At 38.4% G+C, this 13,272-nt stretch overlaps 1 protein-coding gene across 5 annotated transcripts in view; it reads right to left on the bottom strand.

Annotated features, from left to right (window-relative positions):
* Positions 1-13,272, bottom strand: part of FANCC (FA complementation group C) — a 265,807-nt gene that overhangs the window by 228,874 nt on the left and 23,661 nt on the right. For 4 of the 5 annotated variants that reach the window (XM_027048221.2, XM_027048218.2, XM_027048217.2 and 1 more), the window contains exon 2: positions 11,714-11,774. The exons of the other annotated variant lie outside the window; for it this stretch is intronic. The gene's annotated coding sequence lies outside the window, so the exon portion shown is untranslated. The remainder of the gene's footprint in view (positions 1-11,713; positions 11,775-13,272) is intronic. 5 annotated transcript variants of the gene reach the window in all.

The raw sequence follows: 13,272 nt of genomic DNA, 5'->3' as shown, positions 1-13,272 counted from the left end.
ATAACATCTTCATCTTCTAGAATGCAAAAGGAAAATTGTCCCTAGCACTATGATGGGTTGATGCTTCACATTAAATCTGTGTTACAAAAAGAAAATCAAATCATGTTAAAATAATGAAATCAAACTGTACTCACATTAAAATTTATTTCAGGAACTGACAAGTACCTTCAATACTGGATATTTTATATCTGTTATCCAGACCTGACTTTCTACAGAAACATATTTCCATAAAGAATAATGAAATTTTTCATATCCTCAGAGCACAAATGAATCACCTACCCAACTTCCACATTCTCCCACTCACTTGAGCAATTTTCACACTGGTTAGGGTACTCACTGAAACAGCTTCACCAACTTGATGACTATCATGGACTCACTCTCATTTTAGTTCACAACCACAACTTAATTAGACATCCTAGTCTTCAATTTACCCAAAACTTTACTGTTCACACCAAGAACCAACATTTCCTTAGATCTTAATATTATTTCTTCTCTTTCATCAAAGGACTAGCAGTTGGCTTTATGAAACCATGAAAAAATGCTTTATTGTTTCATAAGAAGTAATGTATAAGCTCTGATTATGTGTATATAGCAAAGGTACCCCGAGAGGCAGACTCTGAGGGGTATGGTAGGCTTACTGACTATCTCAATGTCCCACGCCCCCAAATCTGTCTTATCATACCTACTACTCAAATATGAGACTTAGCAAAATCACAACTTAGTGTATGTCATCAATGTTTTAGATCAATTGCAAACCGTCAAAACCGCACGAGGTAAATCTGAAAATATCAAGAGTCTGCTGTATATTAAAACCTCTCTATATTAATTCCTATTTAAAATGATACAACAATAAAAATATACTGATTTAATGTATGAGGAGGCTTCATTTCTAGGAAAATAACAAAGAGCCAGATGTCCTTTGGATGACAAAGATGGCTTTGGTAAAGTAAGTGGAAAAGAAAATCACATTTGAAAGAACTATTTGGGCTCCTGGGTGGCTCAGGTGGTTAAGCATTCAACTCTTGATTTCGGCTCAGGTCACAATCTCACCGTTCATGGGTTTGACCCAGTGACAGGCTCTGCTTTGACAGCACGAAGCCTGTTGGGATTCTCTCTCCCTCTCTCTCTGCTCCTCCCCCCATCTCAAAAATAAATACATAAACGTAAGAAAAAAAGAATATCAAATGTGAATACTGGCATTCACATTCAAGACATTCACAACTGGACTCAGATTGGCTGGCTCTCATTCACAGAATATCTTATAGTATGGTATATCACAAATATTTCAAAATTGTAATTAAGTTTAAAGAAAATTCATGGCTTTAGTGGTGGAGTGGAAAAATGTCTCATGACTCTAGTCAATCCTCTGGAAAACATTCCTGAAACCCCTTTCATTTCAAATAATAAAATCAGTCATATCAGTGAACTTAAACCATAAACTAAAGCTGCAGTATAAGAAGCATTCTATGGCACAGGACACTCAGCAGAGCACTTAACCTAAACTTGGGGTGTGAAGCAAGGTTTACAGGGAAAGAGACCTTAACCATATACAGGTGTTCAAACAGTAGGTAGAATGTTCCAAGCAGAGGGAAGAGCATTTGTAAAAGACTGAGGTAAGAGGACCTGTCTTCAGACAAAGCATAGATTAATAAGACATAATGCAGTTGTTTTACAGTCTTGCCAAAATCAGAGATTGCCCCCTTCTCTGGGAGATGCCTACACTGACTTCTTTTTTAATAATGAAAACAAACATTTTAGGGCATCTCAAGATAGAGACCAGCAGAAGGACTACTCTATTAATGCTTTTGTACTATGACCTCACCATTTTTATCCCTCTACTGGTGACATTCATTCCTTTGTTCCTTCCTTCTTTTCTTCCCAAGACTTTCAGGAATCCCATTCTCTTGGGCGAGAAATAATGTACCTTTCCTACAGTCAACCTCTGTTGGCCTGTTTGAAAACCTGCTTCACAAGTAGCAGATGGTTAACTCTTTTATTACTTCTGGGGAAAAATGACAGGCTGTGGTGACATCTAATCACCTCCATTACTTTATCTGTCATGATCAGCAGATAGATTCTCTATAGTTTGTAATAAAAACAGCATATCAAGCATAACTTCTAGATGGAGACTTCTCAGAGGAATCTGCCAACCATTACAACTACCTGCTGCAATATGCATGATTTATCTTTAGGAAGAAGGGTGCACAGATCTGACAGGGGCTTACTAAGGGACAATAGATCACAATAAAATTTCATGAATGGTGTTAGGGGGACTTCGGACTATAAAAGCAATTTTTTTTTAACTTGAGAGAGAGAGAGGGAGAGAGAGATTGCAAGCAAGAGAGAGGAGCAGAGAGAGAAAGAGAAAGAGAGAGAGAGAATCCGAAGCAGACCCTAACCTCAGCATGGAACCTGATGAGGGACTCCATCCCACGACCCTGGGATCATGACCTGGGCTGAAATCAAGAGTTTGACATTCAACAGAGCCACCCAAGTGTCTGAAAAGCAAATCTAACCAAGGTTGTCACCTTGCTCAGGTAAGCAGATGAATTTGAAAGGACCTTATAAGATGTGGTAAGGACCTTGGATTTTCCTGTAAGCGCAATAGGAATGCTCCTGTAAGAGCAACTGAAGAATGTTTAGCACCAAAGTGATATAATCAGATTTGTGTTTTAGAAAGATCACACAGAAGCAGTATAGAAAATGGGCTAGAAGGGGAAACAGAAAGACCTATCTTCTAGTTACCCAAGGCCTAGTTGAATGGCATGAAAAAATGGAGAAAAGTGCCTAGATATGAGAGACACTTATAAAAACATTTTTTAAATGTTTATTTATTTTTGAGAGGGAGAGACAGAGTGCAAGCGGGAGAGGGGCAGAGAGAGAGGGAGACCCAGAATCCGAAGCGGGCTCCAGACTCTGAGCTGTCCGCACAGAGCCCAATGTGGGGCTTGAACTCACGGACCACGAGATCATGACCTGAGTTGAAGTCAGACACTTAACCGACTGAGCCACCCAGGCACCCCAAGAAACACTTAAGATGTAGGGTAACGCGATATTTAGTGTCTGACTGAACACAGCAAAAAAAGTATAGGGAGGAGTTAAGGATGGTGCTCAGGTTTCTGATTAGAGAACTAGGTGTACAGTACCATCATGTACTGAAGGAGGGAACAGAGGAGTAAGGATTTGCTTGGATAGAAAGATGAGTTCAGTTTAGGACATATTGAGTACAAGATACTTGGGACCTCCAAACGAAAATGTCCAACAAGCAATGGGCTATAGGAGACAGATCTGAGCTAAAGACATAGATGTGGGAACCATCCACACATAGAAAGTAATGAAAGCCATGGAAATGGATGACATAATCCAGGGATGATAAGAAAAAAAGACTAGGCAAAGGACAATAGGGATGTAAGAACTACGGAGGGTTTAATTGACCTGTAGACACTTAATTGAAGAAACAAGGAGGGGAGAGGGGGTTAATCATGGCAGTATTATGTTAAGGAGCAAAGTCTTAGACCCCGAGAGAACTCACGCTAGTTCTCCCGGGAAAAATTAGCAGACATGTGGTAGAGAACAGGAGGGGCGCCCACCCACTCTGTTCTTGGCTCTAGTTTCCAGGTTCAGTCTGCCACCTTTACAGTGACTACAGTCATCCAAAATAAATAAAAATCAGTAAAAATGAACTGGCAAATCATTGTTGTTCTAGTTTTCTTTTACTTAGTAGATTCAAAACTGATACCATCTGTGCAGTGTATGTTACTTAAATACAGGAATCATTCTTGTACCACTAATGCAATCCAAAACTGTATCAGGACAGCACAGACATAGTAATATCAGATGTAGTTTTAAGTTCTATAAAACAAAATGATTCTACATTTTGGATCCAGGTTTTAAAAGTACTATAGTATATGTGGTTTTGTGTAAGATTCTAAACTATAGTCAAGTTCTTAAACTAGTTTTTTTCTACTCAGGTGCTGACAGGAAAAAATATAGTTTTAGTCTGACCTTACAGGCACACACCATTTACCCTACTTTTAACTTGATTTAAACCTTAAGGGTACTCTTGCAAAACAACAAAAATGTGCAGAACTGAGGTCAATTAATAACTAGTTTCTAAAATCTACTGAAGTTTTTGCTGGACAATATCAAAATTCCCAAAATTTGTAATGAGGTATAATAAAGCTTGAAGTTTTTCCAGTTTTAACTAGGATTTCCCCAAAGAAGAAAAATATGTTATTTTAAGAAATTCTGATTCATCTGCATATCTCTTTAAATGCTTCACTAACAATTATTCTATTGCTAGATATGTTACATATAATAAATAACAATATTCCAGCCACATTTTAAAAATAAAAAAAAGTAAAAATTTATGCAGTTCAGTACTAAAGTTGTTAGCTATATTTAATTGTCTTCTGAGTACAAAACCTTGTTTTCCAAGCCCCAGAATAGGTTCTTTCCCGTAGTCAATATTTAACCTTTCTTCAAATAAAAGTTAACAGTATAGCTCTATTTATCACCAACATAAAACATCTCTATATGCTGAAAACTTATCTGCTTCTGAAAGCCTTTCCATTTTTCTCTATCAGCCATTCACAATGCATCTCCTAGTACAGTTTCTCCCTCACATGTTGGTTTACCTTTGCTGACATATTTTTCTTACACTTCCTACGTGGCCTGCTCCTCTCTCCCACAATGCATCCTGAACTCCTAGGAGGTAGGGACTTATCAGTCTTCTTTTTGTAAGACTGCATTCAAAAACCATTTGATATTAGTGGCTAGCTTATTCTATGGTCTCTCAAACACAAGGAATCAAATACTTTGTGTTGTATTAAATAATTCTCATGTGGAGTATTTACCTCCACCTTCTTCACCTTACCCTCCCTGTCCCGAGCCAATGAAAAATCAGGTTAGATTCAAGCAGAAGGAAAATCAGATTAGCATAAGGCTGATTTAAAAAAGAGAAGTCCAGGGGCGCCTGGGTGGTTCCATCAACTAAATATCCAAGTTGGGCTCAGGTCATGATCTCGCCGTTCATGAGTTTGACCCCTGCATTGGGCTCTGTGCTGACAGCTCAGAGCCTGGAGCCTGCTTTGAATTCTGTGTCTCCCTCTCTCTCTGCCCCTCCCCAGCTCATGCTCTGTCTCTGTCTCAAAAATAAATAAACATTAAAAAAAATTTTTTTAATAAAATAAATAAAATAGAGAAGTCTAAAGAGTCACAAAGGGGAAGATAAGAAAAAATGATCAAAGAAAAATGGCTAAAAGGAAAATTTGAGCCAAAGATAATAAAAAGGAATAAAATAATAATAAGGCAATAATATCAGACGATGACCAAGAAAAAGAAGCCTGTAAGAAATAAATTCAATCTCTCCCTTAAGTAGATCGCTAAACCACAGCTCACAGGACGACTAACAACTTTTAAATCCCAGGCCAGGGATGTGTGGTTATCCCACCCTGGTACTTGTTATGCCAAGTATTACTGCTGACTTGGGGTGCTCTGGAGTCAACCGAGAGGACCACCATCATTTCCGTTCCCTGCCAAGAAACACATCAGTGACTGGGGGCTGGAGGGAGAGCCAGTGGCAAAGACAGCACAGCAGCAGGCCAAGGACTGCACAAAACAAGTCTGGTATTGAGGTTAAAATTAAATGAAATGGAAGAGAAATAAAGACAAGGGAGGATGAGAAGAACAAACACGGCATCAGACTGAGTTCTTTCTATATGCAGGGAAAAGCAAACATCTGGAATTATTTGGTGCTGAGTGCCACCAAATTTAAGACTTTGTTCCTGTCTTGCAATTGTTTCTCACTAACCCCATACAAAGAAAAAACAGACCTAGAGGCTAAAATGAAGAAGAGAAGTTAAAGTGGGTATAACAATAACCATTTAAAAAACAAAATACATTTTTCAAGTAACAGAGCAGTTAACTACAAAATGACTATTCCCGACTGACTTAGAGATGTTCATCCTAACTTCCTAAGTCAAATAAGGAAGCTGCAGACAAATATGTATAATACATGATATGTGTCTGTATAAGCAGGGGAAAATGATTCCAAAATAAGTGCTGGTATAATGAGTGATTCTTCTCCTTTAAAAAAAAAAAAGTTTCTCTGTTTTCAATGTAATTAAAATAGAAACAATGATCCCTTAAAATAAAAGGATAAATATCCCTTTCTAGGTCATTCAGTCTTTACCTGGAGTTAAATGCGTTTGGAATTTACAAAGAACCCCTTTTATAAAGAACACAGCTTTGAGAGAGCTATTTCCCACCCAGTGGGGAGATGGGGCCCCTGGCCAAGTCCAGCTGCATTATGGTGGAAAAAACACAAGCTGTGAAGACCAACGGAAAGGTTTGAATCCAGCATCTCTGTTTACTAGCTTGGTGACCCAGGGCAAATTATATGAAATTTCTGAATGCTGCCTTCACTTGGCTTCAGAAATGAAATAATACCTACCTCACAGGGTTGTTCTGAGGATTCTCAAGAACAGCTCCCACATACGACATGGACTGGTAGAATGGGGTACCATGGAGAATTAAGAGGCTTCTGACCATTATTTTACTTACTGTCTCATGAAACAATCTGTTCCAAACAATGCCAGATCATTTGTAGCTTTCACTGACCTACCCTTGGCCTAGGATTCCTCAGACTAACCGGTGCTCACAGCCTGGTTACTGATGCTTCCTGTTTATCACTTCCAGGAGAATAAAACAGGAAAACAGGTATCAGAGAACAAATGTGTGCTTATCCAAGTTCTTTGTCCTATGGATATATAAGCAAACCCATTAAGGATAGAAAACATCTCTTTTAAAGGCACATACTGCAGAAAAGTGACCAAATGAATAGCATGATAATCACAGATACTGTTACAGACTCTGCTTGACATACTGTGCTTTAGCCGAATTTGCACTGCAACTATTGTTCATTTCTTAGTGTTGTTTTAAAATCTTTCAGAAGCCCATCAAAAATCTTAGTAGTCAGAAGTATGCCTTGAACCTGGAAAAGCTCAGAACCACCAAGACAGAAAATAAAGAAGAGAGAATTGTTGTGAAGCAACAATCTAGAAAAGTGCTGCCCAGCAAGACTGTATGCAATGATGGTAATATTCTATCCATATCTATGTTATCCACTGAGATAGCCACTAGCCACATGTGGCTACTGAACACATGAAATGTGGCAGGTACAAGTGAAGGAATGAATTTTTTATTTTATTTTATTCCAATGAATTTAAATTTACAGAAGCAAATGTGGCTACTGACTAGGATAATGGAAGGCACAGATCCAGAACCCTGGTTTAATAACTTATGCTAATTCAAAAAGGGTGGTATGGGGATGAGTTAGCTAAGTAAAAAGCAAACAGACAAAAAAAGTATCCAGCAAATCACCAAAAATCAACAGAAACAGAAACCCAGTGCCATGTTAATATTCTCCTGCTCCACACAGAGTTCACCTTGATAAAGCTGAGGTCCTCATCTGATCCCAATCTGCCTTACGCTGCTCAGGCTACCATAACAAAAACAGCGTGGCAACACCGTTTATTTTCTTAGTTTTAGAAGCTGGCAAGCCCATGATCAAGGTTCTGGATGACTCGGCTCCTGGTGAGGTTCCCTTCCTGGCTTGTGGATGGCCACCGTCTCTGTATGCTCACATGACCTCTAGTTTGTGCACATGCAGAGAAAGAGATCTCCCTTCCCCTTCCTTTAAAGCACTAATCCAGATTCTGACCCCACCCTTATGACCTCATTTAAGCTTAATTACTGCTTCTAAAGGCCTGATCTCCAAACACAGTCACATCAGGGCTTCAACATATGAATCAGCAGGGAATAGATGGACGCAAAATTCAGTCTGTAGCATAACCTTCCACTCACCCATAATTACCTTTTTTATCATGAGTTCTAATATTCCATGGAATATATTTCTCACCCTGAATTCATAATCTTCTAGAAAGTTATTAGTCGTTTGCCTGCACTTACCACACCACCAGTTTACACTGTGCAGGACTCTAACCCTGCCATCAGACACCTTTGCAATTTACCAAGGTTAAAACTTAACTTGGACCCTCAAAATGGCTTAACTCCTAAAATGACTATGCAAAAAAGAATTAACACAGCAGGCCTAAAACTCATCTCCTCAGAAAGGGGTGTTTGTAACACTGGTACTCGGCTAGACTCTGGGAACTTGGATACTGGAAGAGTTCCCACCTCCCTATTAAGAGGGACTCACAGTGCCTAAGCTGTACAGACAATGTGATTTATGCTGAACATCTACTTTCCTACTAAGGGTCTGGAATTTGGTACCTGCTAGGCAGAGGATGACTATGTGATCAGCCCCCAGTAAGAACCTTGGGCACTGATTCTCTCTAATGAGCTTCCCTGAGGGATGACATTATACACATTGTCACAATTCTGCTGGAGGAAATATGTCCTGTGTGACTACAAAGGGAAAAGACTCTTTAGAAGCTTGTGCTTGGTTTCCTCCGGACTTCATCCCATGCATCTTTTCCCATCACTGATCTTGCTTGGTGTCCTTTCCCTGTAATCAATCATAATCATGAGGACAACTACATGCTGAATTCTGTGAAGTCTTCCTAGTGAATCATCAAAGCTGGAGTAGTCTGGAAGACCTCTAACACTTCAATCAATGCACTTTCTTAACTCACATCACCAAACATCTATCCCTACTAAAAGAACTCCATATACCTATATTTTAATCTTCCCAGGTTCCACTCCAACCCATAATTCTTTCAGCCCTGGCCTTATCCAGTCCATTTTCTACAATTATCACAATCAGGCTAAGATGACCATCACCTCTCTATATATCAGGGCTTCTATAACTGGGGTGAATATTCTCTAAGAGATAGGGGTGGGGTTTTTTTAATATAAAACTGTTTGTTTCCTAAATCTTTTAGTAAAAATAGTGTTCCCAAGCACTTCTCCATGTTCAGCCTCATTTTACTTGATCTTTCTACAAGGGAAGAAGCTACAGAGCACTCTATCTGCCTGTAAACTTCTTCTTCCTCCAAATACCCATAAATGTTAGTGATCCAGGGGGTTCCATCTTCTGGCCTCTTTCATCTCACTTTCCACAAACCATTCCATTTACTTTTTTTTTTTTTTCCAACGTTTTTTATTTATTTTTGGGACAGAGAGAGACAGAGCATGAACGGGGGAGGGGCAGAGAGAGAGGGAGACACAGAATCGGAAACAGGCTCCAGGCTCCGAGCCATCAGCCCAGAGCCTGACGCGGGGCTCGAACTCACGGACCGCGAGATCGTGACCTGGCTGAAGTCGGACGCTTAACCGACTGCGCCACCCAGGCGCCCCTCCATTTACTTTCATAACATGAGCTTCTACTGATGATCCATCCACCTTTAAGTTCAGCTCTATCACCTGTCCTAAGCCCCAGAATCTTACTTCCAACCACTTAGAGGACAAATATATCTATGGAGCCTACCAATCACTCAGACTGATATTCTTCTTAACATGTGTGTTCAAAAAGATCATCTAGGTCTGTTTGCTTTACAGTTCAATTGATATGTCTACAGCTACTATATCACAGCAATCCTAAGTTCTAGAAGACTCTGAATTCTTTCTTTAACATGTCTTTTTGGTATTACAGCCTACCCTGTTCTTATTTAGTAGTTCACTATTATAGTAGAGCCTGGTGCAAAGCTATGCACAGACCAGATATTTAATAAATATTCATTCAATAAATTAATATCATCATCCATCTATCAGACCTGCAGCAAACAGAATGGTAGCATGGCTGCATATAGAAATGTCACTACCAGTAATCCCAATTTATTAGTTATATATGAATTAGAATTTTCAAAACACAGTTTGGAATAACAAGCAAGCCATTTTAGGGAGAAAATATATATAGAAAACATATATTTAAGAAAAAAGAGAGGTGTTTGCTGGAGGAACGTCCAGATATAGATGGCCAGACTAATAAACACAGGTTTCAATCCTTCCTGAAACCCTATAAAGATGACAATAAAGAAATTTACTTTTCTTTTTCTTTCTTTCTTTTTTTTTTTTAAGGCATGAACTTACATGGATGAGGAAAATAGAAAAGGAGAAAACAGTAATAGAATTTCACAAGCTAGAAAGCAGATAGACAAGTGGTGACTGACTTATTAGACTGGAAAAACAGAATCCCAGAGGGACAACAAGAAAGCTAAAACCAGCTCATTGTACATCCCATTTTATACTGCTGGACCACTAACAAGATCAGGAAATAAAGAAATCTGGGACATCTGGAAATAGGGATGAAGGAGACCAAAAATAAAGTCAACTGGTTTAAAGTCTATCTAAGAGGCAGTTAGATATCCACATTTCCACATCATTCCAACTCTTGGCAGTCCAGCCCCAACCTGACCAAAAAGAGGTGATTTATTTTCTGGAGATTATAAAATGCATGGTCTCTGGACCAGGAGTCAATAGCCACAGTTGAGAGCAGAGCTACAATTCAACAAATGGGGGCAGTGAATGGGGTGGGGTAGAGGTACAGGGTTAGGAGTTACATAAAAACATGTAAACTGGGATACTGAATGCTGAAATCTGCCCCCTCCCCAAATTTCCTACCCCACTCAATCTGACTTACAGTTGACAAACAACTCTGATATGCCTACTGATATGTGAGAGTTCCCCAAAACTTGGCCAAACCTGACCATCTCAATGGGAATCTAAGTCAGTTAAGCGTCTCCCATGCACTCAGAATGAGATTTTTAGCTCCCTGTTGCAAATATAAGCATACAACCAAGGACTGATTACCAGACATCTGAAGAAACCTCTAACATAAAAGAGGAAACCAAAATATACACATAAAAAGCAACATGGAAGTCACAAGCGGGGGTGGGGGGAAGGAAAGAGACTTTAAAATCTTTTTCCAAAAGTCTTAACGTTAACATTTTCAGAATACAGAAGAAATAACACTATACCCATGACATAAGGACAGAATATTAACAAAAGAACATTCAGAGAATGATTCTGGAAATTAAACATACCATAGTAGAAATGAAAAACTCAATAAAAAAAAAGAATTTAGGGGAGCCTGGGTGGCTCAGGCGGTTAAGTGTCTGGCTTCGGCCAAGTCATGATCTCATGGTTCATGAGTTCGAGCCCTGCGTCAGGCTCTGTGCTAACAGCTCAGAGCCTGGAGCCAGCTTCAGATTCTATGTCTCCCTCTCTCTCTGCCCCACCCCCCACCCCCCAACTGGCACACATGCATATGCGCACTCTCTCTTTAAAAAAAAGGAATACACATTAAAAAAATTTTGTTAAAAGAAAAGAAAGAATTTAAATTTGAAAAAATTTCTCATAAGTAGAGCAAAAAGACAATGTGAGAGAAAACAGGAGAAAGATAAGAAAATCAGAGGATCAGCCCTGGAGGTCAAATTCCAAACAAAGGAGCTCCAAAGAAAATGGAGGAGAGGATACAGTGAAAACAAATTTTCTCAGAACTAAAAGACAAGAGTCTCCAGATTTAAAGGGCAAACCAAGTACCCAATACATTGGATGAAAAGAACATCATAGCACACCATAGCACACCACATAAAATTGTAAAAACATTGGAAGGTAAATGGAAATGCAACAATGCCTTCACAATTTTGAAGGAAAATCGTTTCCAACATGGAATTCTATATTCATCAAACTATCAATCGTGACTAGAATAATGATACATTCAATAGGCAGTGACCAGTAAATAACTCACCTTTCACACACCCTTTAAGAAGATACTAGAGGATATCCATCACCAAAAGCAGGGAATAAGCCTAGAAAGAGAAACAAGAAGATGTGGTATCAGAGAAAGGATAGAAGAATAGATGATAATAAAGGAAAATCCTAGAATTACTGAGAAAAGTTTTAAAACAGGAAAAGAAGCTTTTGTATCTGCCCAGATTTCCTTCCCAAAATGCAGAATTTTATGTAAACGCTGAAAGAATTCAAAGAAACCTCCACAAACTCTTAAATTAAAAAGAAAAAAAAAAGGAAAGAAAAAAGAAAGGAGGAGACAAAAGCAACAGCAATCATTGAGGTATACACCAGTCTTCTATACTGATAGAAAAAGCCAGTTCTTCTGACCAGCTCTGAGCTTCCACAGTTACCAACTTTAGGTTACAACATGGTATTTGACAATGGTTGGCTTCAATTCTTCAGATCAGAAAATGTTTAACAAAAATTGAAGAACTAGTGTAAATAAGGGAGAGTCAACTGCCTCCTCTTGATAAAAATGTTGCCTCTTTTTAATCAAGGACTAAGGATAGTTTAGTAATAATCATTTAACTCTTCTATTACCCAAATTAGAGGCTTCCTCAACAGTCCAGTAGAGTAATTCAGTAAAGGCAAATGGCATTTTAAAACGCAGTCATCAATAAATAAGCAAACAAAAGCAAAACAATCACACACACTCCCAGAACTATTTGACCCAGTTCATTCAAAGAGCTTCCAGTGGACTCTTGTATACTCTTAAATTTGACACAAAAAAATCATACCAGATTTCATAAGAAATCAAAGCACAGAACGTAGCTCTAGAAAATACTATATTGCTCAACTGATACCCCACCAGTAACCGCACTTAAGTGGAAAATAAGGAGAAAAACAAATTAGAGCAGTGCAGATTTTGAAAACTTGTCCTACCGCAGTCTAGCTGAAAGACAAGACCACAAGAAACATGCTCAAAATCATTTAGAATAAAATTCTTCCCTTAAATACAGCATTCTAAATTGTCAAACTGATATAATTCTAAAATATCAACTCCTTCTACTTTTTTTAATTGACTAAGGCAATTGGATTCCATTAACAGCTAATTTTTGCCAAACTTAATTCTAACAAACTAATTTAAGAGACCTTAAATAAAGAATAAAATACTTATACCGTATTTATGCATTCCTACAATTCAAAAGCAATAGGATCAAGTTTTTTCAGGGTGTGAATAAACATGCCACACTTCAGGTTAAAAACATATTCTATTCCAAAATTAGGAGTGAAAATAAAGCTAAAAAAGAAATGACTTCCCAGCCTTGAATTCAGTGGCATTAATATTAATGACAATCCCACTCATTTCAAAGGCATGTCCCAGAGTGTTTATATTATGAAAAATGGCTCTGGAATGTCATCTTCAGTAAATTTTAAATTGTTTAATCTGAGGTTTTGCTAGATTTGTAACAGCTGCACTTGTGTTTACAACTATAATAAGATCTTTACAGCATGGCACTCCTTTACACATTTTTTAGATCTGGTTGGTACAAACATGTTGTACTGATCAATGGA

Source organism: Acinonyx jubatus, chromosome D4 (assembly GCF_027475565.1).
Source record: "Acinonyx jubatus isolate Ajub_Pintada_27869175 chromosome D4, VMU_Ajub_asm_v1.0, whole genome shotgun sequence".
NCBI lineage: Eukaryota > Metazoa > Chordata > Mammalia > Carnivora > Felidae > Acinonyx > Acinonyx jubatus.
The sequence above is the reverse complement of the archived record's forward strand: the minus strand, read 5'-3'. Positions and strand labels throughout refer to the sequence as shown.